This window comes from Cyanistes caeruleus, chromosome 1, assembly GCF_971803275.1.
Source record: "Cyanistes caeruleus chromosome 1, bCyaCae1.hap1.1, whole genome shotgun sequence".
Classification (NCBI taxonomy): domain Eukaryota; kingdom Metazoa; phylum Chordata; class Aves; order Passeriformes; family Paridae; genus Cyanistes; species Cyanistes caeruleus.
The window spans coordinates 15,301,869-15,329,240 of record NC_141701.1 but is presented as its reverse complement, the minus strand read 5'-3'; the positions used below and the strand labels follow the sequence as shown (position 1 = coordinate 15,329,240).

The 27,372-nt window shown below is 39.0% G+C and overlaps 1 long non-coding RNA gene across 1 annotated transcript; it reads right to left on the bottom strand.

Annotated features, from left to right (window-relative positions):
- Positions 1 to 14,181: 14,181 nt before the first annotated feature.
- LOC147655328 (uncharacterized) lies at positions 14,182 to 23,889 on the bottom strand. The gene is made up of 4 exons (XR_015284170.1): positions 23,841 to 23,889; positions 22,688 to 22,788; positions 16,083 to 16,168; positions 14,182 to 15,807 (listed from the first exon to the last, which is right to left on the bottom strand). It is a non-coding gene; the product is annotated as an uncharacterized LOC147655328 (long non-coding RNA).
- Between the last annotated feature and the right edge of the window lie 3,483 nt (positions 23,890 to 27,372).

The window sequence follows — 27,372 nt, the reverse complement described above, 5'->3', positions numbered from 1 at the left end:
AAGTACTGCACGAAGGTACTTATCAATAATATCACCAAATGGCATGATCATCTAGGAGTACAAGCAAATATTCTGTACTAGAGTTATGCTTTTCTATTTAAAATATCGGTCTTTGGTGATATTTGTGGGGATAGCAATGAAAGCAGCATAGGATATTCTAAGATACCTTGTGCTCACATTAGCAGGTTGCTCTGTAAGAGGCATTTGCCCCCGTACAGTGTAGCTTCTCCTCTCCCAGAACTACTGTGTATATGTAAATAAGATAAATTACATTTGGAATTTAATGCTCCTGCACCAGTTTTTTTCTCCTGTTACAGAAAGGTGCCTTTCAAAGCACTGGTTGGAAGGGAGGTAAGCCTACTGTCAGAGCATGTCAGGAGAAGATGTTAATTTAAATTCATACTTATGCTGCCCTCACCTGAAATATAAGTCCAAGATCAAATATTAAGTATTTGATCATATTTAACATATTTCAAAGAAAAATGGCCAAGGCTGTATTTTGAACTTTTGGTTAATTTATCTTAATGAGCTGTCTCCCCTTATTTTGATAGATAGGTTTATGTCTTTTTCAGTCGTGAGAGGAAAAAAAAGCAAGAACAAGATGTGCTTTTCTTTCTCTCACTCCATCCCTGGTTTTGCTCACCTCACTAAACAGACCATTTACAATCACTTTATTAGCACCCTGACTTTATTTTTCAAAAAACCCTTCTACTCCTGTCTCTGTCTCCTACTGGTGTCAGACAACTGGCTGCAACTGCTACAAAATCTCAAAAATTTGTTGCTAGTAACTCAGTCTAAATTTTTCAGACAGTGTATTAGGCTGAAGTAAATCATGCACGGATGCAATGCCATTGGGGTTTTCTACCTGCTTATACTGGCTTTTAATTTGCTGTATTAAATTAATAATTAATTTAATAGGAATTGTAATGCAAGGCATTTTCATGTGGAGTTTTTCATTTGCACTACAAATCACACTGAGGTTTGTGCATAAATATGGTGATTCTCACCCTGAAATAGAGACCTGGTTTTTGAGGACATTCTCTGCTCAATTTTAAAAAAACTCATAGAAAATTTCTGCATTTTTTGCTAGATTTAAAGTTTAGTTTATTATCATTTTTCACACTCCCAAATACACTGATAACTGACTCTTTGTGAGGACTTCTAACCTTAATTGCCTGGATAGTGTGAAGCCATATTTGATTGGGGAAATAATAAGCATTTTTCTGTTATGTTTAGATCACTCACTTTATTTGCCTCAATAATTTGGCACGTTAGTATGTCTAGTAAAAAATAAATAAAAATGTTTAAATGTTTTTTTAAGGATGCTGCCACTTGTATTTCATAAAAATTAATTAGCTTATCTAAAAAGTCTCTCTAAATTCCATTAATGTTTAGCCAATCACACTGGCTTAAGTTCTTTTCTATTTGTCTCAAATAGCCCTGGAATCTTAATCTTTTCCTTTATGAAGTCTCTTTTCTGGGCACAGTATTTATCCATGTTGGTGGTACCTGAGTGGAGAAGAAAGGTATGGGAGGGAGGATTGACATCACCAGGCAAAGAATCTCCCAAGAAGTTCAGAACCTAAATACTTCTTTGGGTGTGAGTCCAAGCTAACACCACCAGTTTGTTCAAAGTATAATGCAAATGCTCCCATAAATATTAAGGGCATTTTTTGGCTAAATGACTGTATATGCAAGGCAGGGTTTTCTGGATGAGATCTTTGTCATGCTTCATGTTGTTTGGTTTCAGGACACCAGTTCCATTCAGGTGAGAGAATGGCCTGATTTGTCCTTTCTGGCATGGGAAGGGCAGGTCTGCATCTTCACTACTTTTCCATGGACCAGAGCACTCTTTCATAGGGCTGGAAGTGAAGACCAGGTGTATGGCTTTGTTCTCCTTAGGTAAACATTTCCCTTCCCCAGCAGTCTGTGGTGCCAACAGGGGGCCAACATGCAGAGTTCACAAACAAGCGAGGGAAAAAGAGATTTCTTTTGGCCTAGACTACCAGCTCTCCAAGAGCAGGGATAAGAAGATAGGTGATATTCTGGAAACACCTTCCTAACATGAACCAATCAGTAAAGTTTTGAGAGCAGGCCGAATCTCTTCATACATAAGCAGGAAGTCAGTTAAAACATGGGCGATTCGTGATATTGTAAAAAGCTGTGAAAGTGATAGGCAAGAAGGGAAATTGACAAGGAACTAAAATTTGACCTCTTTCATCCCATTGGTAGCAAAACTTTGCAGTGCTGCCAGAGGAAATTAATCAACAGAATTCAATTTATAAACACACAAGATCAGACAAAACTGACATTAAACATTTACTGAGCTTTCAAAATAGGAGCAGCACTTCACATATCAATACTTAACAGAAAAACATGCTTTTAACCTTTTTCTTTTTAATGAGCAGCTCAAGGGGACTAAATGTTTTGGGTATTTAAGGAGTAAGTTACAACATAGGTGAATCTGATAGGGTTTCCATTATCTGGTATCAGGTAGAAGCTGTATATCAGAAAGGAAGCTGTAACAGAAGGCCCTGTCACATGAATGAAACATACATGGGGTGTTTATTTTTTCAGATTCAATATCCAGTCCCCAAGGTGAAACAATAATGAATGACATCTTGCTGGCTGCCCAGACAGATCTTATGTTGCACTTTCAGATAATATGTAGTAATTCAATATCAGTACTCATAAAATCTTGTGTTCATGGAAACCAAAGGAATAGAAACTACTTTGCCCAAGCTGGGTTTTAAGTTAGTAAGATAAATGTGGGGGGTTTGTGTTTTTGTTTTTTTGTGTTGTTTTTTTAATTCATGATTTGCATTTTAACTGGTTTTGGATATATTTCATTTTATTTATGATATGTTGGTGTTTCACATTTATATTTTTGTTTCAATATACTTGATCAACCTACTGTATGGTTTGATTTAAGTCCCTAAGTTCCTTCTTGTGTGAGATGCAGAAAACACATAGGCCTTCATTTTCAGAGCTTGATTAGGGAAGCAATTATACTTGCACAGACACTATTAGTCTGCTAGACACACGCTCTAGCTTTTGGTCTGCTGAAACTAGACATTAACCTTAATATTGATCAAAAAAAAAAGGACCGTGCCTATGAAAATATTTTGAAAAAAATTAATAGGTTTTCAAAAGGTTTTTCAGAGAGTTATTTTCCTTAATTCTGACAAAAATTCTGTGTTTTCATGGAAAGAAAACATGACTGATTAAAAATATGGTTTGCTTGGAAAAAACCCAAACCAATTTTATGTCATGAAGCAGACCGTCAGAATATGCAACCAATACCTTTGGACAGAGTATGTGTACCCTGAATTCCAGCCTACCAGGAGATGCCCTCACTCTGTAGTCTGCAGATACGTAGACAGGTTTGTCACATGAAAGGTGCAAGGTCTGGGAGTAAAAGGAGAAAAAATATTTATTTAGATTATAAAATGTACACTACTGAAATGGAACCTGTCCAAGCCTCAAAGAAGCTTCAATGGAATTAGAATGACCACTTCTATTCCTACTACTAAACAAATGGGGCATATCATTATAGCAGTCTGACCACTGCCACTATAAAAGCATCTTATGCATCTCCAAAGATCCATCAAAGTTCCTAAACTCACCCAAGACATTAGGAGCTGAAAATCCACAGGCACATACAGATCTACTGCTAGTAGTTGTTGATTAATCTGTAAATTATGTGGAAAAGGTAAATAATTTTAACAGGTTCCATCTGTAATTAAGTTGTAAATCATGTCAATGTCATGTATTGCTTTGGAGGGGAAAATTGCTGTCTGTATTACTGAGGATACTCGATTGCCCAGAAAATTAATTTTTTTTTTTCCCAAAATGGTGATTCACATCTAGGAGTCTTAAAAGGGTTATTTAAGTAATACACAGAATTAATTAGACAAGGCAGGTAACAAAGTAAATTTAACTTCTGAAAACATGACATTAAGAACTTGAGCTTACACAAAATGAAAACACAACTTCCAAGCAGTGAAAATAAACAAATTGTTGATCATCTCACTAGGAGAAGAACTTGATATTTCTAGAACAATAAAAGGTATTATAATTTATTATAATTACTTTTTTTCCTAAAAAAAGATTAATTTATTTTCTGCTTAGATGACTTTACTCGTTTTCCTTGGGCTTAGGAATCCCAGTACATCCCTTTCAGTCCTGGGTCAGAATGAGAAAGTTCTTCTCTTTGAATGTTGCTCTCTTTACATATTATGCCTCTCTTCTTTTACAGTGAAGGGAGGGGAAGGAATTCATGCAGTACAATTATATTTATATGGTGTATATATAGCACCAAACAAAGCTTAAGTATTACTGATTGAGAAAAAAGACTGAAGATGAACATTAGCTTATCATAATGTCTCACATAATATTAGTAGTACTTGGCACACACTTCATGTTCAAAGCAATTCAGAAACATTAAGTGATTAACCTACATACGATTTAATGCCTTCTGCCAAGATTGCTGTACACAAGCAAGTCACTGGAAGAAAAAAGAACTAAAACCAGATTTAATCTGAGAATATTAATAACAGTTATCATAATAATTCTTTTAATTTTTCATCTAGGCTTTTGTCCAACATATTTTACATTTTTTTAATGAACAGGAGACCAAACTTCTGGTTCTTAGTTTCTCTGAAGTCACACTGAACTCATGAGCAGAGTTATAAAGCCTGAGTACCCATAATTGACAACTGGAAGACTAGACTGACTGGGTTATGTATTGTGTGTAGCACTTACCCTCTAAAATTCTGTCACCCCCTGCCAGCTGCTGAACAGGAAAAAAAATTAAAAAAAAATGTAACACAGTATAAATGAAGCACACAAAACCATATAAAGGGAGGTTTTACTATTTAAGGAAGCACAAAGGACTAAGAAAGGCTTTCTTGCTGAAACAGACTCATTGTTCTAAGCAAAAGTCAGAACTTCTTAATAACACAGACCTAGTCTGGGGTTGTGGTTTTTTGGCTTTTATTTCCTCATTTATTTATTATTTTCCACTGTTATTTTCTGAATTAATCGCAGTCTCTGCCTCCGTGGTGGAAAGACATTCTTTTGCTCCTTTTGCATGGCAAATAATTTGTTCTTTCCTACATATCTTGTAATCCTTCTCTTTACTCCTCAGCTTCTGTCAAGAAGGTGGACAATGAGCTGAAAAGTCTACAGAAAAGCAGTTAGTGATCCATTTAACTCAGCAGCAGACCACAAGTTGCTGGAAAAAGCAAGCATCCACAGCAGCAGTATAGAGCCCCTGGCTGTGTCTCCGCACAAAGCAGATCATCCTGCAAAAAATGCATCAGTTTCTTCTGTTCTTTAAACCCCACAGTTACAGCTACATTTTTATCCCCAATGTAGATACATATCTATTCCTCCAAACAAAAAATCCTTTTGAATTATTTTCTCCACCTTTTAAACATGTCCCATTTTACAAAAGTTTTACCAAGTCTTTGGTGAGTGTAGGGTTAGTGGGAGCTGGCATGAGACAGGTGATTGTTTGTGGAATTATAAGAGAACAAAGACAGAGGTTTGCCAGCCAGTAGGCAGGTGGGATCAAGATGCCTTCATTTCAATATGGATAAAAAGACAAATATACTATTATGTATGAAAACATACAAGGAAAAACAAGCAAAGGAATGGGAAAAGGCAGAAAAAAACCAAGCTAGGGAATAAGGCCAGGAGGATAAATTACAAAATAAAAATTTTTGGAATAAAAATTACCTTCTGTGTTTTTTTGCTGGACAAGCATCAGAAAGAGTGAGCTTGGTGACAAGAGCAAGTGAGAAGGAGATACTAGAGATCACTTGAAGTAGCAGCAAGGAGATGGACACGGACTAAGAGCAGCAGGGTGCTGCAGAGCCATGTGTCCCTTGCCCACTGTCCCAGTGCTTCAGAAGCCATGGCGTGCTCAGCCACCCTGCAGAGACCTGCCAACACAATCACAGGCTGCTTCCACTGATTCAGTCTCCCACCCATAGGAAGGGGCTGGGAGGATCCTGGAGGTGGAGGGAGGACAGTCCCTTCATCCTCTCCTTCTACTCCTCCCAGCATCACTGGCACTATTTCTCTCTCTGCGCTCACTCTTTCCATGAAACAGACGGCGGGGGCGGGGGTAAGGAGAAGGAAGAGGGGAGGTGACGGGTGCTGGTGCCCCAGCGTGGCAGCTGGGTGGGCTGGGGGGTCCTGGGGAACTGCAGGAGCCATGCAGAACCTGGCTGCTCGCACGTCCATCAGCACGTCTCTGCACTTGTGGAGTGGGGAGAGAAATATTGGATATCACTTTGGTCAGAGCTGAATCTATAATTGAGAAGATGAGAGTTCATTATAGATTTTGGCTTTGGAGTGCTTGTCTTGGCAAGAGGCTTAGCTGAGTGTTAAAATCATTACCAAGTGGCCTAAATCTAAACAAACACCCACCTTTTCCATTTATTACCAGGATGAAATGACTTGCCTTGTAGAACTGAAATACCTATAGTTGTCAGCTTCTCATTTCCCAGTGGTGCATAAAATTCCCTCTCTTATGGTTGCCTTTCCCTCTGGTCTAGCTTTCCCTTATGTTATTCTACTGACAAGAATTAGGTATTAAATTACAAGTTATCTGTCACGGAATGAGAATTTCACTTCACACCAGACAGAGGTCTGTTGTACAGAGCTAAGAGTTCCTTTTTCTCTGCTGCACTGCTGCAAAGCAAGGCAAAGGTAAAGTTAGAAAACAAAAGCAAAAAAAAATAGGATGACTGTAGCATGATCCTAGATGATAATTCAGGCACATACAGCAAGGGAGACATTTCTCATCTTATGAATAAGTAGCTGTATAGAACCAGACAATATTCTTACAACTGTGGGATTTTGTCACTGCAAGTAGACTACTGGAATTGTAGGTGTAGAGGAATGACTGCAGTTGTTTTAGAGGTTTCTTACCCCATGTTTTTCGCAAAGAAGTCTGTCTATATTATTCCAGCCTCCACGAATGCTTCAGGAACTGTGACCCATTTCACAATTCATTCACTCAGAGTACAGCTATTAGCATGCAGAAACCACAGCACTCTCCCTAAGAGAATAAGTTTTTATTATTTCAAAGGAGATAAAAATGATGTATTATATATTATGTTCCGTCATTGAAAACCATCACCCATGAAATATCCCTCTGTTTCTACATCCATATCTAAAGAAAGGCTGAAAAGAGAAGAAATGGAGCTACTGATTGGGGGACTTTCCCCCTATTTTATTTGTGTGTGCAGAAAATATACATGAAGAAACATATAAAGCAAATCACTCAGAAGAGTGATTGGAAACAAATTTAAATGAGTAGTGTTTAAATAATTAACACCTGCCAAAGTAGGAACAGAGGCCTTATTGCTGATATTAAATCATATCCTTTAACGTCTGAAACAGATGACAGTAAGTAATTCCAAAACAGTCAAGACAGGAAACCAATTTTTAGTTCTTGGAAAGTTGAATTAGTTTCAATAAAGTTGATAAAAAGCCTATTTTGATTTTGCTAATTCTACTGTGGAAAGCCAGTTTTACATTAATTTTTTTTTTTTTTTTTTTTTTTTTACTAATTTAATATACTGTAACTGAGCATTTCTGAATCATGATTTAAAGTATATTCGTTATTCAGTAAACTAATGATGTATGTTCCACCTGGCTGCTGCAGAGCCCAGTAAGTAAAAACTGTGGGTAGTATCTTGTTACCAAGAAAAAATATTGAACTTGCCAAGTTTCCAGTCAGTAAATATAACTCACAATAGCTATGCCAGATAGGCAAATAAGGATGTTCCGTTACAGAAGAAAAACCAAAAAAGAGATACTGTGTAGCAGCTCAGTCTCAAAATCCAGCTCCATAAAAGCACCCGTTGCAGAAATTGGCAATTTTGCCTGAGAGTAGACTGTGGTGTAACGGCTTGGAGCAATGCCCAGAGATTTTTATTCAGGAAGAGCAAGTTAGAGTGTGTGCGTGCGTGCATGTGCGTGTGTATGTGTCTGTCTGTGTGTGTGTGTCTGTTAAAATAACATTAATGTTGAAACACATATGAGTAAAGCAAAGCTATTCTGGCTGTCACCTCACTCCTAATTCACCTCTGTCTCCTGGTACTTCATCAGACTTGTCCTGCATGGTTTGATCACAGGTTGCTTGTGTTTGGAGACTCCCTTCAAACAAAAATGTGTCTGTCCATCTTAGACATTTTCTTCTGTGTCTGGACCTCCTACAGTCACTAATGGATGTTATCAATGAAGCATTGCCTTGAGGTGGCTCTGGGCATGCAATTCTGAGCCCAGTAGCTCAGAAATACTGTCCAAACCTTAAAGATGTGAAGCGTGGTCAAGTTCATCACTCCCCACTCCCTGGAGCAATGCAGTTCTTTCCCTAAAGGACAATACAACTCTTTCACCAAGCAAGGACTTTCTGGAAACAGAAATGGCCCACCATTAAAAAAAAAAAAAAATAAAAGAAATTAAAATTTTTAAGTTAAATTGGAAAAAAATTAAATCTTCCAATAAAATAAGGACCATGACAAATCTAACTACCTCCTGTTTCAAATACAAGCCTCAGGTCTTTGTTCTGCCTTCTATCCCATAAATATAAAGATATATATCTCAAAAAACCATAAAAACCTGTTTAAATCCAGGCAGTGGTGCCATCTCTGAGCAAACAGCGGGTGCTTTGTGTTGCAGATCCATCTGAGCAGGCCTGGTGCTAATAGCAATGGCAAGACTGAGATCAGACTGGTCAACTGGGAAATGGCAACCCCAAAACTCCCACTGAATGCATATGTTCTCCTATAAGAAAAGGATGAAAGAACAGGATAATTTCAATGATGTATAGTCATATAACTTAATGTACGGTTGGCAGCCATTCAGTTCCAGTAGCAATGGCTGTGGTATAAAGTTAATATAAAAGAGTACTTTACAGATGAGGTAACCAAGCTGTCACTTGGTCCTGTAGAATCTGAGCCCACCTTCTCAGCTAAAACATCCTTTTTCTGTATGCCTCATTTCCAAAGCACAGCAAAGGATGTTTGAGAGGCTACAGCATTCCTCAAGGAGTGCAGCAGAGAAGGGGAGATCCTAGGGGAAAAGGGAATATTTCACCCCTTCGATGGCCACTGTTGAAATAAACCCAAAATACTGAATGCACTTGACATGAGCTTCAGCCTCCTTTTGATTTTGTGGTGCTCAGAATTAAGGACCTTCTTCCTGTTTGCAAACACTGTGTAAGTTTTCTTTATGAACATCTGCAATTTTCTCTCACAATAAAAAGAAAAATATACATTTGACTTCTTACTGAAGAAAGGGAAAGGAAACCGAAAACTCCTTAGTTTGTATTTGAAGCAAATAGGCACAGAAATTACATTCAAAGTTTTGAAATGGTAGAAATAAAAGTGGGCTTTACTGTTTTTGCTTGTCCCCTACAGTGAAAATGTGCACTCTGCATTCAGCTATTCAGCCCCATCGCCTCCAGAAGTCCTTTATTTAGAACATAGAGAGATATTATCGAATAAACTTAAAGTTCCTTCAGAATTGAAAGGTAGATCTCTCAAAAGCTGTATCTTCTTTTGTAGTTATGGCAGGGCCTTTATTATATTAGAAACTAAACACTGGTAAAATCAATCAAGTTCACTTTACGTCTTTACATTCCTCATTTTATTTTTTTTTTTAATTTTAATTAAGAAACCACTTCCCAACTGCAGGCCAGCAAAATATTTGGGGGCTAAAATTAACAACTTGAAACCAAATTTTTTTTAATATAAAAAACGCATTTAGTTAAAATGTAAGAGCAGGTTTTCCAGATTGCCCGAGCAGACGCATACCTGCCACTCCCCGGGGCTGGCTGCACCTGCGGGAGTCTCTGCTCCCTTCCCGCTGCAGCAAGTCCTGCTCCTGCTGCCCCAGGAGACACAAGAGCTCTGCAGAACCGAGCCAGCAGTGCTGCAGTCACGCTGTGCCCAGGCTGGAAAATGTTTGCATTCCCTGCAGCGCTCTCATGACACAGTACCATCAACCTTTACAGATCGGCAGGGTGATATTTGATATTGTTTTAACTCTTCTCCCTTTTTGAAGATATCTGAGACAATAAGACACTAAAGTGGTCCAATATTTTCAGTCTAAATGCAGTGCTATAACATAGGAAATATACCACCATCCTGACAATGATGTTCTTTTAACAAATTCTATTTTAATGGAATACACGGATTAAAAATTAAGTCTATAAATTAACCTAGGAGCTGGATGTGACTAGGTTATTGCTAGAGAAGAGCACCACATTTAACAATATTGTACAAAGGAACTGACAAGGCCATGCCAGCTCATATAACATTATTTTCATCAGTTATGTGCTAATGACAAGAATATAAATGAGACACAATTTAATGAAATAATACTTTCCAGCTTTCCTTGGTCAGACACAGATTTGCCAGGTAATCCCTATGCACTGAATAATTGTATCCTCCCTAGTGAAAACGATTCTTAACTCCTCTTGATATTGGCTATGCAATCCCAGCTTTGCCTTCAGGTTCTTCCTTGTCTAGTTTTACAGTTTGGGTATCTACTTCTTCCTCTTTTTTTACCTTTCTGGTAACATGCAGTCAAAAATGTGAATAAATCAATGAAGTGATGTTAACTTTCTTTCATATTTTCACTTTCTGTTTCCTCTGTCTCCTTTCTGACTCTTTTGTGTTTGTTTTATTTTGTTTTATTTTGGCCCAAGACAACTCTTTTGGTGAAGCCAGTGAACAGAATGGCACCCCAAAGTGTGTTTATTGAAAGGTAAGGCTGGCACACTGGCTTTGGCTGCGTGTGCAAGGCTTTGGTATGTGCAAACCAGATAATTCAGTGTATATTCGTCACCAATTGTAGTTTGTTAATCTATGCTTTGACAATGCTTTGCATGACTAGAAACATTCAGTTAGACAGCAGCACCACATGAGATGGTGGCCCATTTCACACCAAAAATAATGGGTGTTTAATATCCTAAATTAAAATCATCAAAAGACACAAGCTGCACAGTGATTATCCACATTCTTCATTGCATACTTACAATTAATAAAAACAGTCAATTCAACTCAACACACAGACTTTAAGAATGGGGAAAATTAAACAAATTGGTGAGGTATTTTGGAAGTTTTGGAAGTTTTATGGCCTGAAATAATAAATAGAGCTTTTCTGCATAGTTGTTGTAGAGAACATCTCTTACCATTCTTCATTCAAGAGGCTGTGAATTTTCTGAATAAACTTCACAGGTTGTCTACTTCAGAAGACTAAATGGTAAAAATATAAATATAAGTTATACTAAGTTTTGATTGTTTGCTCACTACCCACTTAGATATTTTACAGGTGGTCTTTATGTGTATTAAAGTGACCAGAGGACCAAAAGTTTAGAAAAATTCAGCAAGAACATTATTCTGGAAATAAAATAAAAAAACATCACGTTGTTCCCAGAATACTGTTTGCTTTGTCATAACTTTTTACGGTGAAGGAAAAAACCCAACAGCTTAAGTAATTTTTCCCACAAACATGCTATAAAAGCGGTGAATCCTCAGCCTTGGGTGCTTTGTGCCCTTTGTGACTGCAAAAGGAAAGCTATTACCAAGGACCTGACCATGGAACAGTAGGACAATGGGACATCCCACTGAATCCTGGAGGTCAAAGACAGTCAGTGCTACTCCTATTGACTCAAATATCTCTAAAGTAGTGCCTTATATAGAAAAATTTGTCCAGAGAGCTCATGTAAGATACTGTGCTTTAGTTCTGCAAAGAATGTAGGCTTCAGCATCATTTACTAATCTGATTTATAATGAAAATTAATTATTATGGTCATTAGACTAAATGGCTTCTGTCATCTGCAAAGACATAATTGGTACAGAAAATTGTTTCATAGCTAAGGAACAATCAATCAACATGGGCTGAACATGTACATGTATTTTTTTCCTCTCTGTTCTCTCACACAATGAAAATCCAAATACAGAGTAGGGGTCTGGGATGCAAGGCAGCTCCTCACAGAATGAGTGATGAGCTGAGGCAGAGCCATCCCAGACAAAATGAGAAGCTCAGAAATGGTGTAGAAGGGAGACATGGGGATTATATGGCTCAAATCATATTCCACACTCCTGCAGCCAGTACCACCCTGGCCAATGCCAGCAAGGGAGTGACTACTCAGCAGTTCTCTCAGCAAATCTGCATCAGATACATACAGCACAGTGTTTATACTTGTCTCCTTAATTCTACCTTCACTGGTATGTAATGAAAGGCAGCTCAAATATTACTAATATTATTATTATTAAGGGAGCTCAAGTGCAAAGAAATGTGTTCCTCCTTCCATTCCTCTCTTTAAAACCAAAATACTTGATAGAACAATAACAGATGCAGCACTAAAAGAAAATTTTCTTCTTTCCAATCTCCAGCCGTCTCTCAGAAGCATGAAATTAATACTGTAGTTAAGTTGAATTTCCTATGTTGTTTGGTTGGTTGCCTCTGGTTCAGAAATATATCATAAGCAAAGGTGGGAATTTTCCAAACCACATCTGACAATAGAACAAAGCTTGAATGAATCATTTGAAAAACTTATGATTAACCCATCTTTCAATTAAAATCTTCCAAGAAGATAATGTCTTTATTCAGCAAAGATTACTGCAAAAAAAAGTTCCTTTCACATTTAAGATCCTGTAAGAAGCAGAGACCTAGAAAAGCAACATGGAGGAAGCAAAAAAGTTTTAAATCGTTTGGGCACTCCTTTAAGTGTCTTATTTTAAAACTTGTCTACTTAAAAATTTTATTTATGTAGCATCTAAACCCATCAAGCTACTTTATTTTAGATAATTTCACAAAAACATTAATAATTTCAAAATGCACACACACACATTGTGTGCTTAATTTATTTTTTTAATAGGTAAGCAAAACCAACCAGATTTTATTCATATTACTTATATTAATATGAACCATTCTTGGAACTCTTGGAACCTGCCTGCCAAGGACTTCAAAACATCACAACTTTTTCAACTGTGTTAGGCTGAAAACAGTTCAACTGATGCAATTCTTTGTGTGTTAAATGGGTTCAGAAGCAGAGAATGCTGAGAGGTTGTTCTATGGGATAAAAGATTGCTTGTCTTAGTCTGCTCCATTCCCCAGTCTGCTCATTAAACCCATTCCAGATGATCTGGAATATTCAGAACCATAAATGTATTGAGTCTGGAAATTTGGAAAGAGAAAGTATTGAAACCAGAAAACCTGACTTCCTTAAGGAAGAATACAAGAACATGTGAGTTCTCGCCAAAGGGTTTGTCCTGGGTTCTGTATTCTGCTTCTGGGACGTTATTTGATATAAAAGCTGCTTTTTGCATCAGAAGATAAGCTATTGTTCTTTGTATAGTCCCACACCAGAAGAACAATTAGCATTTTAAGGAAGGGATTTACCCCACAGGACTCTGTAGTATAGTCACAGCATTTTCACATCTATGTGGATCTTGTTTCACTTTGTCAATCAAGATAACTATACCTAAATCTATCAAGGATGTTTATTCTTGAACATTGAGGCATATTTGCACAGAATTTACAATTTGCAGCAATAATGCAATGTTGAATGTGACTCTCTCCTTGAAAGGACTGCAGGAGCATTTCAAAGACATTTAGGTAATAGTTGCTGTTCTTATTTTGTCACTGGAAAAAGAAATTTCAAAGCAGTAAGGCTGACTGGTTAATTTTTTAAGACTTCAGACTAAAGGATACTGAATAAGACCACAGGAGGAAACTGTAAAACATCCAAACCTGGTTTTAGGCTACTGTCATGTTCTGAAAATTAACGTTTACCTCTTCTTCAAGCCCACAAAGTACCATTTTTTGGTGCTGAACAGCCGTGAGGCAGCCCAGTGATAGGCAAAGTGATTCATCCAGTATTTCCAACCAGAGAACTCCTCAGTGGCAAGAGCTAGAACCTGAAATTATGGACATCTAACTTCCCAACACATCTCCTTCTTTTTCTGAGATTATAAACACAATTTCTTCCACCACTGTAAACAAAATCCTAAGTGGTATTGGTGTCTTCTACAGTACATAATTTTGAAGTTATTCAGTACTAAACAGTACCTCTCTCAATTACTGTAACCTATAGAAACATTACTGCCTATATTAAGGTTCAAAAAATCATGAGCAAAACAGATGCTCTTTTTTTTTTTTTTTTTATCACTGAAGAAATGAGTTTTTAATTTAAAAATATTTGTGATCTGCTGAAAATCCCAGGTTTGGCAGTAGATTATGTCAGGTTTTCTGTGAAATGCAACACTACTAGACCACAGACAACTGTGTCTGGTAAGTTATTGTCAATCAGAAAAAAAATAAAAAATAAAAAAAAAAAAGAGTTCCAGATTATTTTCAAAGAAAAAATAAAATATATCTTTTGGCCTGACCTGGCTATGGTTGTCGAAACATGTTTCAATAGCACTGGATCCTGCCTTTGATTGAAGTGTTTTCAGTTTACTGTATAAATTATCACACTGCTAATAATACTGAACAGGTGGGTAGGTGGCCAAGATAAACACACCATGTGGCAGAGGATGGGGTGGACTATTTGAAGAATGATGGGGGACAAGCAGCTGTCACACAATTCTTGTGTGTGCTATAATCAAGATCACTGAATAGATGGAATGTATTGAGAAAGAACCATTTGTATATTCTTTGCCTTTCTCAGGCTGCAGAATTCTTACATGCATAAATTCTCCAGACACGTCGTGTTTTCCACTCCTTATGCTGCTTTTATGGATTTATGCACATAGGGGAGAAAGGTTTTATGTATCCAATAAAAAATGTGAATGCATAGGTATATAAACATGTAGAGTGGCTTATAATGATTTCCAAACTGTACAAACTAAGAAGAAAAGAAAGGAAAGGCAATGAGAGAATTATTCTAATAGCTTTTATGAATGTGCCCCTTCCACTGTTGTTGCCTACAGCTAACAGTAGCTGAACAATGAAAACACATTGGAAGACTGACTGAAATTCAGTATTTCCCCAGTGCAGGTATGTCTGGTCCTTTCTTTGCAGGCAAAACCTCTGGGAGGGATTATGAATTGCAAGCAGTAAAAAAAACAAAGGCAACAGCCCTGCAGATGAATGGGACAAAATTCAGGTAAAATTGAGCTTAGTAGAAAAAAGCAGAAGCACAATACTTTCATTAAACTTCCAGGGTGAAGCAAGTAACAGTAAGAATGACATAATTCTCTTGTAATAGGTAAGGCACAGTCTCTGATTGTTCTGAGCAGAAATGGGCATTTTTAGCACAACTTCCACTTATGTCTGTCCACACAACTGCTCGCTATGCTGTGTTCATTTACCCTTGCACAGACCCAGTGAAGGCAGTCAGAGGAGGAACTGCATTTGAAGACGGTACGTAGAGAATCTCTGGGAAAGGAATTAACACAAATATCAGAACTTCCACCCCTGCTGTCAACACACAGAATAGACTCAGCTCATGCTTGGAATCTCAGGACAGGCTGACATAGCTGACATTTGGGCACTTACCTCCTTTTATTTATCAGCTGAGCAAATTTCATATAAAAATCACGGAGAGGCAATAAATATCAAGCATTGCAAATTCTGTTTCTACAGAATAAATGCAGCATCCAATGGCTTTAATGCTTCACATAGGTATTGCTTCAGCTTGCCAACTTCAGAGTGGAACCACACTTTAAATATTCTGCAGACTGTAGTTAAGTGCTGTAGTATGTTAAACTTTCCAGTCTTACTGATTTCAATTGATTCTTTGTTCTCCTCTTTCAGAACAGGTTAATGAAGCTAAAGGAAAGGAGAAGAGGATTGGCCATTCAATAAAACTGCAATATATGGAAAATCCAACATTTCAGAGAATTCTAGGAGCAAACTAACACACCTATTCAGGTGAGACTAGTATTAATGGCTAGTTATTCTCCTGTTCCTTTCCTAATTTAAGGATTTATAAGAACTTCTACACACACAAATTAGGCATCACATCAGTTGCCTGAAGAAGAGATTACAATTATTTTTTTTTTCCAAAAAAAGAAACTAAGGCAGATAGATGTTAAATGACTTACCCAAGATTGCAGTAGAGTCCAAGCTATACTCTACATTCCTGGAGTTCCAGTCCCATGCATGAAATCCTGATCCTACACTCCCTCCCCTTGCAGAGAAAAAGGGGGAAGTTGAGGAAGATTACTTCAAGTTAATCCTGCTACATTTTCAAGATCCTTGTGCTGGAGTGTCTCAGTGGATGTGCACCAAAATAGACAGGAAATCAAAATACTTCCCTTTTCAATTAAGTATTACAAAGTTTCCCAGTTCCACACATATATAAAAAGTGCATTTTGAGCAGAAACATTTAAAGGGATAACATGAAAGCCGGGAAGTAAAAAACAGAACATCAAAGTCACAGTAATTAGCTCCACATGTCTAGCTGATAATTAGAGATGTACTTTTTCTTTTTTAATAAAGAAACTTAAGACACCAGAGTGCATGCTACTTGATTAAATAAGCTAGGTAATTGCTATGGCCCCATAATCACAAAGTCAGGGCTCATCCTTTAGCTCAGACCATGTGTGCATCCATGCCACATGCAGATTTTCCTCATTGTGGCAGCCCCCCTGTCCTCAACTCCTGCGCACAAAGGGAAGAAACATTCACAAATAACCCTGCTCTATGAGTGCATCTGCTAGAAAATTACTTGTAAATGTCAAGAATGGCTGATAATAACTGAGAAGGCAAGCACAGAGGAGAAAACCATTCTCTGTGTGCGTTTGCAAGCTGGTTTGACCACAACATGATCAGTAGGTCACAATTCGGCACAACAGTTTCTATTTAGCTAGAAGTTCCTCCAAAATTTGCAAAATCAGCTTATGAGCTATAACAGCTCAGCCTCTATCAGAGGAAGCCCTGCAACATTCTCTCAAATAAAGTAAAATTGGAGATGTTTTTCTATATGCCTTCAAAACAACCACTGCCAGTGTGCAAGAGGATTTAAAAATCCAACAGGTTAGCATATTAATGCAGAATATATTGAAAGGTACCTGTTGTAGTCAGGACTCTTGCATGTTTTCCAATTAGAAGTACCCCTTTTGCAAAGAAATTCATTCTCATTATCCCAGCTCTACCACTGCTGCCTAATCCCATGCATTCCTCTCAACATTTACCTGCTCAACCCTCACTCACCACTACTGCTCACACACTCCATAATATAGCAGTTACTTTAGGTTCAGCTGTAAATAATGCATGCCCATACCTGCCATCTAAATCCTCTTAAGTTAGAAGTTATTTCCAGTCATAAAATCATAGAAACTAGAGGAAGAAAAGACCTATTAGGTCATTTAGACCAAAACCCCATGCCAGTGCAGGATTGTTCTCTGCAGTACACTTTCTACTGCTTTGTCCAGTCTAGTTTTAAATGTCTCTGGGGAATACTTTAAATGTCTCCTAAGCAGTGTTGCTTCTGCTTCCCTCAGAAGGATTTTCCACAGGCTGAGAGCCATGCTTGACAAGTGAGTCATGCTTGTTTGAAAGCATTGGTCCTGGTAAAGCTCTATGGCTTTAGCTCATGCCTTTTGATGCCTGATTAGCATTGTCTAAGGCATGTCAGCTGAGGCTTTTGAGAAGGAAAAGTGTATATGAGGAGCTCACTGTTTCTGCTGTAGTTCTGTGCAATTAATTTGAAGTAATTTAGTGCTGGCCGGCTGGCAAACTTTGCAGCTTCATTGCAAGTGGTTGCAATTGCAGTGCTTCATGGTTGCAGTTTCATTGCTTTGGGATGTTGTGAGACCACATCTGTTCCATCCTGCAACCTCTGTCAAATTTATCTTTGCCTGTTTGGGTGCAACCTACTACAGGGTGAGTTTACCATAATGAGAACACTGTGACACGGGCATTTGTACCATTGAAGAAAAAGGCCTGTCAAGGGATAGCAAAAAGGGTGATGTGCTGTGTACCAACTCATTCATAGTCTGGGGAAGGAAATTTTAAGGAGGAAAATAGTAATATTCTTTCCTGAGAAGCTTCTGGTACTTCAAGCACTGGCTTGGTGCTCTGATCGGAAATGTATAGGAATGGTCTTGGGCTCAGTCTGCTACAGCATCTGGCCAGTTTTCTGAGGGTACAGACTGATGGCAGCCAAAGCGTGTGTGAAATGCTCTGTCAGCTATCTAGTGCACAGAAGAAGCTTGGGGAAAAGAGTGCTCACATCGTGAAACAGGTTGTGATGGGATGGGAATGTGGTGTGGAAGAAGGGTAGGAAAATAGGCTTTCAGCAGAGCTCACTGACTCAGTCACACTCACTGTGAAACTGCTTACAAGCAACACTGCTTCACCCAAAATTCAAAGACAGACTAAGTGGGACTCACTAATGTAGCAACAGAGCACAGCAGTGAGAAAAGGCCACACTCTGATAGATGTAGTTCAATTTTGAAGTAAAGAATTGTTTTGGATGTTGTCTAGAATCAGCTGAACTTCAAAAGCTGTGAAACAGCTTTTGAAACACAACCAACAAACTGGGACATAGGGCATAACTAAGTCCTAAAAGCATCTTGTCTTCTATGTTTATCTGAAGGCCAGGCAGCCTTGCCTAGAAAGTATTACCATGTCTGTACAGGAGAACACAAAATTGCACTGGAAACCAAGGACTGGTTCTCCACTGTCAGCTGAGGAAACAAAAGATCATATATACAAACAAGGGAAAAAAAAAAAAAAAAAGAAGAAAAGAAAAAAAAGAAAAAGAAAAATAAAAAGACAGCATTTATTCAAAGATGGCATTGATTCCAGTAAAAGCTTATGCAAAAGCTGATCTGCTTGCAAGCTTACTCCAGCAAAGACATATGCCAGCTGAACTGTGCAGCTACGCATCGACACCAATGCAGATGCCAGGGCATTCACACTGTCCCATTCCCTCTGCTGAACCAAGGTTCCTCCAGCCTTTTGTTTCCACAGAAAACAACCCTCAGACAGAAATACTCAGAGAAATTACTTTCCAAATGACATTTGTAGGATTTATCATGGAAGAACATGTTCATGCATGTGCATTTTGTGGGAAGGCAAGAAGAGCACAAAATGTCAATTACATGGCTGATGATCACCAATCTTCCCAGGGATGCTTGTACAGCATGTACAGATGGATGTGCTGTCAGCACTCCCTCAAGCCATTTGCCACACTGTCCCTCAGCTCATGTCCAAACCAAAGAAATATGCATGTAAAATATCACACAACTCCTTTAAAGCCTGACCTGTACAGTTCTGCACAAGGGCTCACTATTTTGTGAGAAATGATGCAAAATGTGGTGACAGAAAACTTTTAACTAGAAAGCAGTTCCTCCATAAGATCTCCTGGGGAAGGAATGTTCCTTCAGCCCATGTTCTTCTACAGAAGCATTCATGTCATCTCCCATGCTTCATGCCCCACTTCACCTAAAATTCCAACTGTGGTAGGTTGTCCCACTGTAAAGAAGCAAATAAGTAAATAAAAGTTAAGCCAGCATATTTAAGCAAGCACCGATGCACTTCAGCTGCTCTGGTCCTGGCTCTGTTTCACTCCACATACACAGTCTGGAAGAAAGGAGCTGCAGATTGCTTGTAGGATGCAAAGTGTTCTGAGCCAAATGAATCTACAAGCTTCCACACCAGCTCAGGCAGATGTCTCCAGGTGCTGAAGTGCTAAGGACAGCAATGGGGGATTGGCAGAGTAATATGATGTCTAGCTTTGCCACAGATAGAGAGGCTGAGACAGGCAAAACAGTGAACAGGATGGACTGAGGTAGGGTGAGAAAGCTGTTCTGGCCTGGCCCTGAATTTCCACTGAATTCTCTACAGGAGCAAGTTGATGTGATGATAGCTGTGACCACAGCAGCTATCAGACACCTCAGTCAGCATCAGCAACACTAAAAGGCTGGAGGAGAAGGCAGAGAAACAGCTATCCTGCAAATCCACTTCTAAGTTGTACAAGAATGCAGCAGCATCCATGACTTCTTACTAAACCTCTGTGTTCACCTGGAAAAGAGCTTTTTCCCTCCAGAGGCTGAGCCCTGCACACAACCTCTCACAGAGACAGGAACTCTGTACCTTTGTGGTCATCAGCTTTTCCACCCCCCGTGAGCCCAACTAACACGGTGCATCCCAGTGATGCTCAGGAGGTGCTGAGTGAGCAGATCAGATTGTCTCACAAGAGCTGTTCCTGCCCACCCCAAGCACCACTGGCCAGCAGTAGGCTGAGCAATGAGAGGAACAGAGGTGACACTCCATGACAAACCACAGGAGGAAAGTGGAAAAGGGAGTAGGTCCTCTCTACAATCTCTTTAGTTGAGTACACAAATAAGGGCTTCTTGAAAACAGATAAGGGTTGCTTGAAAACTTCCTGCTCATGGGTCTGTTCCTCTTAGGCCTTAATAGATATTTAGTTTGTTCAACCTTCTCTTTGGTTAATGAAAATAAAATTGATGGATAAAAATCTCCCCCAGGAATATGCATACAAAAATACAAAATATGGTTGTAAAGATGCAGCGCAGTGCAGCCACCCATGTTCTGACTGGCAACTGCTCAAAAAACATAATTTCATGAATACAAAATACTAAGTAACACCATATTTCTTAGCTCATGTCCCACCACAGTTTCATTTCAGCACAGCAAAACCTCATTAATTCGCACTTTGCTTATCCCCACACCTTATAATTCACACGGAAAAACAGCAGTCAGCAAAGATTTAGCAACAATGTGCTTTATTGAGGTCTCATGTTGCTGAGATTTCATTATTCCTGCAAAATACGCTACCGTTCATTCACTGGTACAGTAAGATTTCAACATCACCATAAATATCTCAACCTAGAGATAGGTTCACACGAGTAAAGTTTGGCTCCAAAGTCCACGACTAGGAAATGACAAAGTTTTAAGCTGGAGGAAAAACAGTTGTGCATAAAGGCAAAATGAAACTAGATTATGATCACAGCTTGTGGTGTTTCCTGCATTATTGTATTTCCTTGCCTTTTAAAAGCACCTTTTCATAGGTTATACTAAGAAATGCAATCTCAATTGCATGCAGAGAAACTTGTATCACAGAATACAAGAAAGGCTTTAACACACATTTGTACTTCTTCAGTTCTGGGAATATCTTTAGGAATTCTGGACAAAAGGTCTTTAATGGTCCCAGTGCAGTTCACAGGTAGTTTTATGGCAGTCGCTAACCCATCCCAAACATCTTTTACCCCTACTCCCCAGAAGGTACTGATTATTGGGACATGAATGAGAACCCTGAGCTTCAAGAGAAAGTTTATTACTGGAAAACACATGGCAGGTAGGAACCATGTACAGCTGTTTCATGCTGGGCCCAGTGCAGCAAGGCAAGCCATAGGAGTAAAGATACAGCTCAATTTGTGTGACAGATATGGAAAGCTGAGAGTCTGGAGATTGTCTGAAGTTTAGGTGTACAAATTAGTTTCAGAGAATCTGGAGAAGCTGTAGCAACAAGCAGTATGAAGCATGTGCTGGTCATTACATTTGGTACTTGCACACCCCAATGAGAGGTTAAGATGTGGGTGTCCCTCTTTTCTACATGCTGAAAGACTCTCCAGTTCTACCTAACTCAGTGCCTTGGGGCTGGTTGATTGTTAAATCTTCCTTTAAGACTGCACTTCCTTGAAGTTCAAGCCTTCAGCTCTTCAGAGTTAAACCTGCCTCCCTCTTCTATCTCTAGGCACAAACATACATTAGACACACTTCTAGCCCAAGGGCTGCCTCACCCTCAGCTTCACCCCTCTTCTGAAGACAAGGAGCACCAACACCTCATTTCCACTCCCTTCTCTTCCCAGACCTCCCCCCCACTCATTATGATATTCTCAGATTCTACACTATATCAGTTTCTTTGCCTGTTTAAACTCTGTTGAGTAGTAATGTTTAGCAAAATATTTAACAAATTAATTCCTAAATTTTGAGAGGTATGCCTTCACAGAGCACAAATGATTGTGTTATTCAAGCAGTGTTTTTCTTTCATCATTCTGTAAAAATCAGAGTTTTGTTCCCGCTACCATGTTCATTCCTGTGTTCTTCTTATTTCAAGAAAAGATGTTACTACTTTCATGCAACTTGTATCAGAAATTATGGGAGTATTCACCATTGGTATACACTGCTTGTGTGAGATTTCAAGAACACAAAGGATAAGTCCCTAATAACAGCAATGTATGTATTTTTTATGGACAACAGTGTCATAGTGTTACCATTTTGTAATATTTCCCATTTGATTTTAACATCAGCAATTTTCTTTAGCAGAAAAGCTGTTAAACTGCTCACAGGAATAATCTCTTTGTTCACAACTGCTGCTCCACACCTCCTCCTGCCCACTTTCCCACAACCGTGTGCCAGATCACAGCAGATATCTGATGCCTATTGCAAATTTCAACCACATGATTTAAGTCACAGATTTGCCATGTCTACAAAAAAGTTTTTTAGTATCTGAGCTCTTTTGGATGTCTGTAAAACTACTTTCTTCAACACTCAAAATTTAAAGGTATGAAACCATAGAAGCAACTGTCAGACTAGTGCAATGATGCGAAACAGAAGTCAATACTCTGTTTTGCAAGAAGATGTGAGAAAATCCCTGGCACAAACACAGAAAACTCAATTCCCACAAAGTTTAAAACCTTAATACCATTATAAATTGCTTTATCTGGTGAATTACCTCCAGCCTGTGTTGTTTTCATGCTGGTTCTACTGCAGCTCAGGATGACCTTCTCATCCACATAAATTTCCAGTTTTTCCTGAGTTTGTTCAATCTTTAGCCTGAAAAATATCCCAGGAAAGAAATTTGCACAGTCCAATTCCACAAGTATTGCTACTTGTCCTTGCTTACCACCAACCCAAGCAACCTTTTTTCCCTCACCACCATTTCCTAAAGGGGTCCTATCGCCTTGCTGGCACCTGTCAGCAGTGAGAATGTGTTTGAGGCAGCTTTTGAGGTCATTTTGCTTCAGTGTGGGAACACAATGGGAAATGCAGGCTTTGCCACAGAAAACATGGTTCACATCCTCCCAGAGCTGATTCATTCCTGTCCTTTGGGGAGGAGAGCAGCAAGAGCTGCAGAGAAGCAGCAGTGTCATCTCAAGAGTCTGAGGTGATTATTCAGCTGCCATTAGCTCTTCCTATTCCCCCATTACAAACGCAGATCAAAACACCCTGCAGCTGTGTAATACATACACATACATAATACATTCAAATATTCTAATTCACATTTTTCTGATAAGAAAATGAGACATATATGTTGATATCCAAACTATAAGAGAACGAATTAGCAAACTGATATGTATTTCAGGTTGGGTATTCCTCAAAGTTTTAACTGAAAACAGATCTCAGGAATCCAGACTAAATTTTTTTGTTGTTGTTGTTGGTTTTTTTTAACTATTCTCCCTGTCAGTGAAGGCAACACATATCTGCTTTTTTGTAAAAGAGGGAGATGATGCAAATGAGTAGGCAAAGACAGTTGCCTCACCTGTAGCTAATCTTGCTGGTATCATTTTCATTTAGAAATTCTCAAAAGCTGCAAGTAAGTTTACTATTAGAAAACACCAATTTTTCCAGCTGGAAGATCAAATTACTTAAAGAAAATAAAAACAAACAAACAAAACCACAGGAAAACAACAAAAAAAGCCAACAGAACTGAGAGACGAGATTTTAATTTTTCAACAGAGGAAGGTGAAACTGCTCTCTCTATGTTTTCAATATTTTCACAGTTTATAGCAGTAATAGTGAACATCTAGATTAGATGTTTTTTGACAGTTCATGACTGCCTGTGGATCTCAGCTGTGCCATGCAGCCACTGAGGCTCAGAGACCTACCACGATTAGCTCAGCTCCCAGAGTACTTCAGGTCACTGTGGGCAGATCACTGGAAGAAGATAAAAAAATCATGATCTGGTGTTGTCCCCAGTCTTGTAAGGTACAAAATTTCTAGGCAAAAGTATGTGACCATGTGCCATGGAATCAGTGCATGTCAGACTCACCATGCATGACTTGCATGGACAAACAGTACCCAAGAAAATTACAGATCAATTTCCAGAATTCTCAAACTCTTTCCAGACAAGATTTCTGTGCTTGGAAATATCAGGAAAAGGCTAATGGCTGTTTGGAAGCCAAATATCAGAAAGGATAAAGAATCATGAAGGACTGATTGGTTTTAGTCAGCCCTCCTATTGTTGCAGCCGCTCCAGTGCCCGTCAGAAACACATAGCAACCAGATTCAAAACTAAGTTAGCACCAGGATTTTCAGTGCTTTTTTTCCTGTGAGATTGTTTGAGAAAATCTTTTCTAATCAGGAAAGAAGAGCAAGGTGCAAACTCAGGACCTCCTCCTTCACCAAGTATCTCATAAAATCATTGAGTATCTGTTTAGCTGCATTTGATGTGCACCGAGCACAAGGAGGAAAAGCTGCCCACAGCCAAGTGTGATGAAGGTGTTTTAAATCTCTCCTAGGAGCACCCCAGAGGAGCTGGAGAGGTTCTAAATTAAAGGATACAGGTGTTCTATACCAGACATGCCCATTTAGACACTTTACCCTGATGCTTTTTATAACATTCTCCTCCAGGATCTTTTTATGTTTCATATTCTTTTATTGCAGTACCAATTAGCTGAAACAACGATACAAACCCCTCATCCTGCTGTGAATATTAAAGAATGCTAGGGGTTGAAATAGTGAGCACTACCAGAGAAATAAAGTGGATTTATTAGACAGAATTAGAGGACAATAGAATTCTTTTTAGTTTGTCTTGATAAACTGCATTTTGGGGAGATTCAGGAAGTGTATTTAAGGACTTCAGAAAATTTATGAATTTGTGTATTTGGTAAGATAACTCATCATGTGTACAGATTCTGGTACATCAGGACTTTTTATTAACTGGAACTCTCAAGTTCACATAAAGATCCTAAATAATAAAACCACTTTTATCCATGATGAAATACTTAACTATCACACAATCACGCAATATTTAAAGGACCATAGGGAGTCATCTGGTCCAATCTCCCTGCTCAGTCAGAGAGCACACTGTGCAGGTTTGCATTGATCCTGACTCCAGAAAGGATAGGGTCAACTTTTGCAGTAGCCAGGAGGGGCATGGCCAGAAGTCAGATGTTATTCTATATCACCTCATGTCATTTCACAAGGATGTGTTGAAAGCAGTCTCTTCTGAGGAGAAAGGGCTCTTTCCAGTCAAGTAAGCACAGCAGAGGGAGTGGTGAGGTGTCCCTGGCTCCTGCTGGGTAACACCAGCTCTGAGCCAGAGGGAGTGGTTGGATAATGCTGGGTCTGAGCTGGGACCAGGGGGATAGCATGGCAGAGGGAGCAGTTGGGTATTTTCTGTTGCTGGGGGTTTCCACAATGAGCAGTGACTTTTATTTTCTTGCACCCTCTCTCATTATTGCTACTCTTACTGTTTTTCTTATCCCATTGCTGTTTCCAATAAATTGCTCTTACTTCAGCCCATGGTCTTTACCCTCTGTGCCTCCAATTCTCCTTTTCATCCCACTGCAGGGAAGAAGTGAGAGGAAGGAACAAGCAAGCAGTGCACGGCTTGGAGTGGTTTCAGTGGGAAGACTAAATTGGAGAATACCATTCCTAAACCATGACAGCTTTCAGATATTTTTTTAATATCCCCAGTGAGGGAGACTCCAGAACCTCTTCAATATCATCATCCACCTGAAAGCAGTCAAAGAACATTTTTTAACCTCATTTGACAAAATGATGCTGTCAGGTACATGGATGCTGCAAGAAAAGAGTCTAGCATTACCCATGTCAGACTAGAAATGGAGAGCAATCAAGTGATAAGCTGTCCTGAGAGAACTGAGGAGCTTCCAGTTCAGTCCTTCTGAGGGAGTCTGTTTTTTTAACCCTTAAGTGTGTCACACTTCCATTGTGTAGGGCAATTTGCAAACTGATAGCACTGTTCTACCTCTCCATGCCATGGAAAGACAATTACATGCACTATGATACTCTGCCTGTGCAGACACCTACAAGATTCATTGTTCTTTCCTCCCCATTGCCCACCTGCTGTACAATCCTCCATCTACAGACATCCCCACCTCCTTATACTTCAATTAATGTTTTAAGTAGATTTCCTTCAAAACTCTTAATGAGATTTCCAGCATTAAGTCAAAATGGGAGTTTTTCTTCCTTTCAGAACTCTCTACCCAGGTAGAAAGCCATAAAGCTGGGCAGCCATGTGTGGTTCCAGGAACAGTAAGGGAAGGAGAAGCTTTTTCCTGAACATTGACTAGTCTTTGTCTGCTAGGATATGCTGCATCTAAGTTCATGCCTATTTCCAGTTAGTGAACTTTCAAATCATCCTGCACCTCCACCAAGCCTGCTAATTTTGGGATGGGAGTAGCGGTCTAGCTCACAGGAGCCATTGGGTAGGTACAACCTGAAGCAGGCACAGTATCACCTCACAAGGCCATTTTAGCTCCTTTACCTCTTTGGCATCCAAATATGTGTCTCTTTAAGCAACAGCAGCTAGTAATCTATGAATGACGCCAATGATGAGATATTATTCTCTCCTGTTTTGTAACAGATGGATTCACAGTATTAAAACCAGGATATAACTGAAAACCTCCCAATCTGGATGCAGTGATTTGTTATTAAATGTCATCCTCTTCTTTGCCACATCTGGGAGGTTGATTTGCAACATGCTTGTTCTCCTGATAATAGAAAACCAGAAAGATGTTAAAAAGCTTCCTCCCCTGCAAACTAGAAGAGAACAGTTTCCAGCAATGCTTCTTTTTCCCCAGAGAGAAAAAGCCCACCCTGTAATGATTGTAGAAGGTCTTATTTAAATGGTTTTAAAACAATGGGAAGGAGAAAAAGGGAGTGAAAAAGGGACATTTAAGGGTTCCAGAACTTTGAACAGATTTGTTCTTCTCATGCTGATGCACACTGTGCAGCATTAGATCACATGCTGCTAATATCATGTTGATTTATAGTCTGCATAAATGGAAATAAATTGTATTTTCTGTTACCCAGAGAATAATAGATGGCCCTGGAATGAACACAACACCACATTCACACAACAGGCTCTGTTCATGTCACAAGCAAGGGGAGTGCAACTTCGTAAGGGCCCTCTCTGCTATTCCCACCAAAAATCTTTGATACCCACTGATTTTAATGAGTAGGAGTGGACATTTAGGACAGCATTTTCCAAAGTGTCTGAATGATTTAGAAACCAAGCTGTGGTATAACAAAGCAGGGGAATTGTTGGGTGAATTTCTCCCTTGAATAAGAAACTGGAGACTCCCCAGGTCTTTCCACAAAGTTCACCAACCACACAATCTGGTCAGGATCCTCTGCGTCATTTCCTCCACTTCTTCCCTTCCCTGCGAGAAC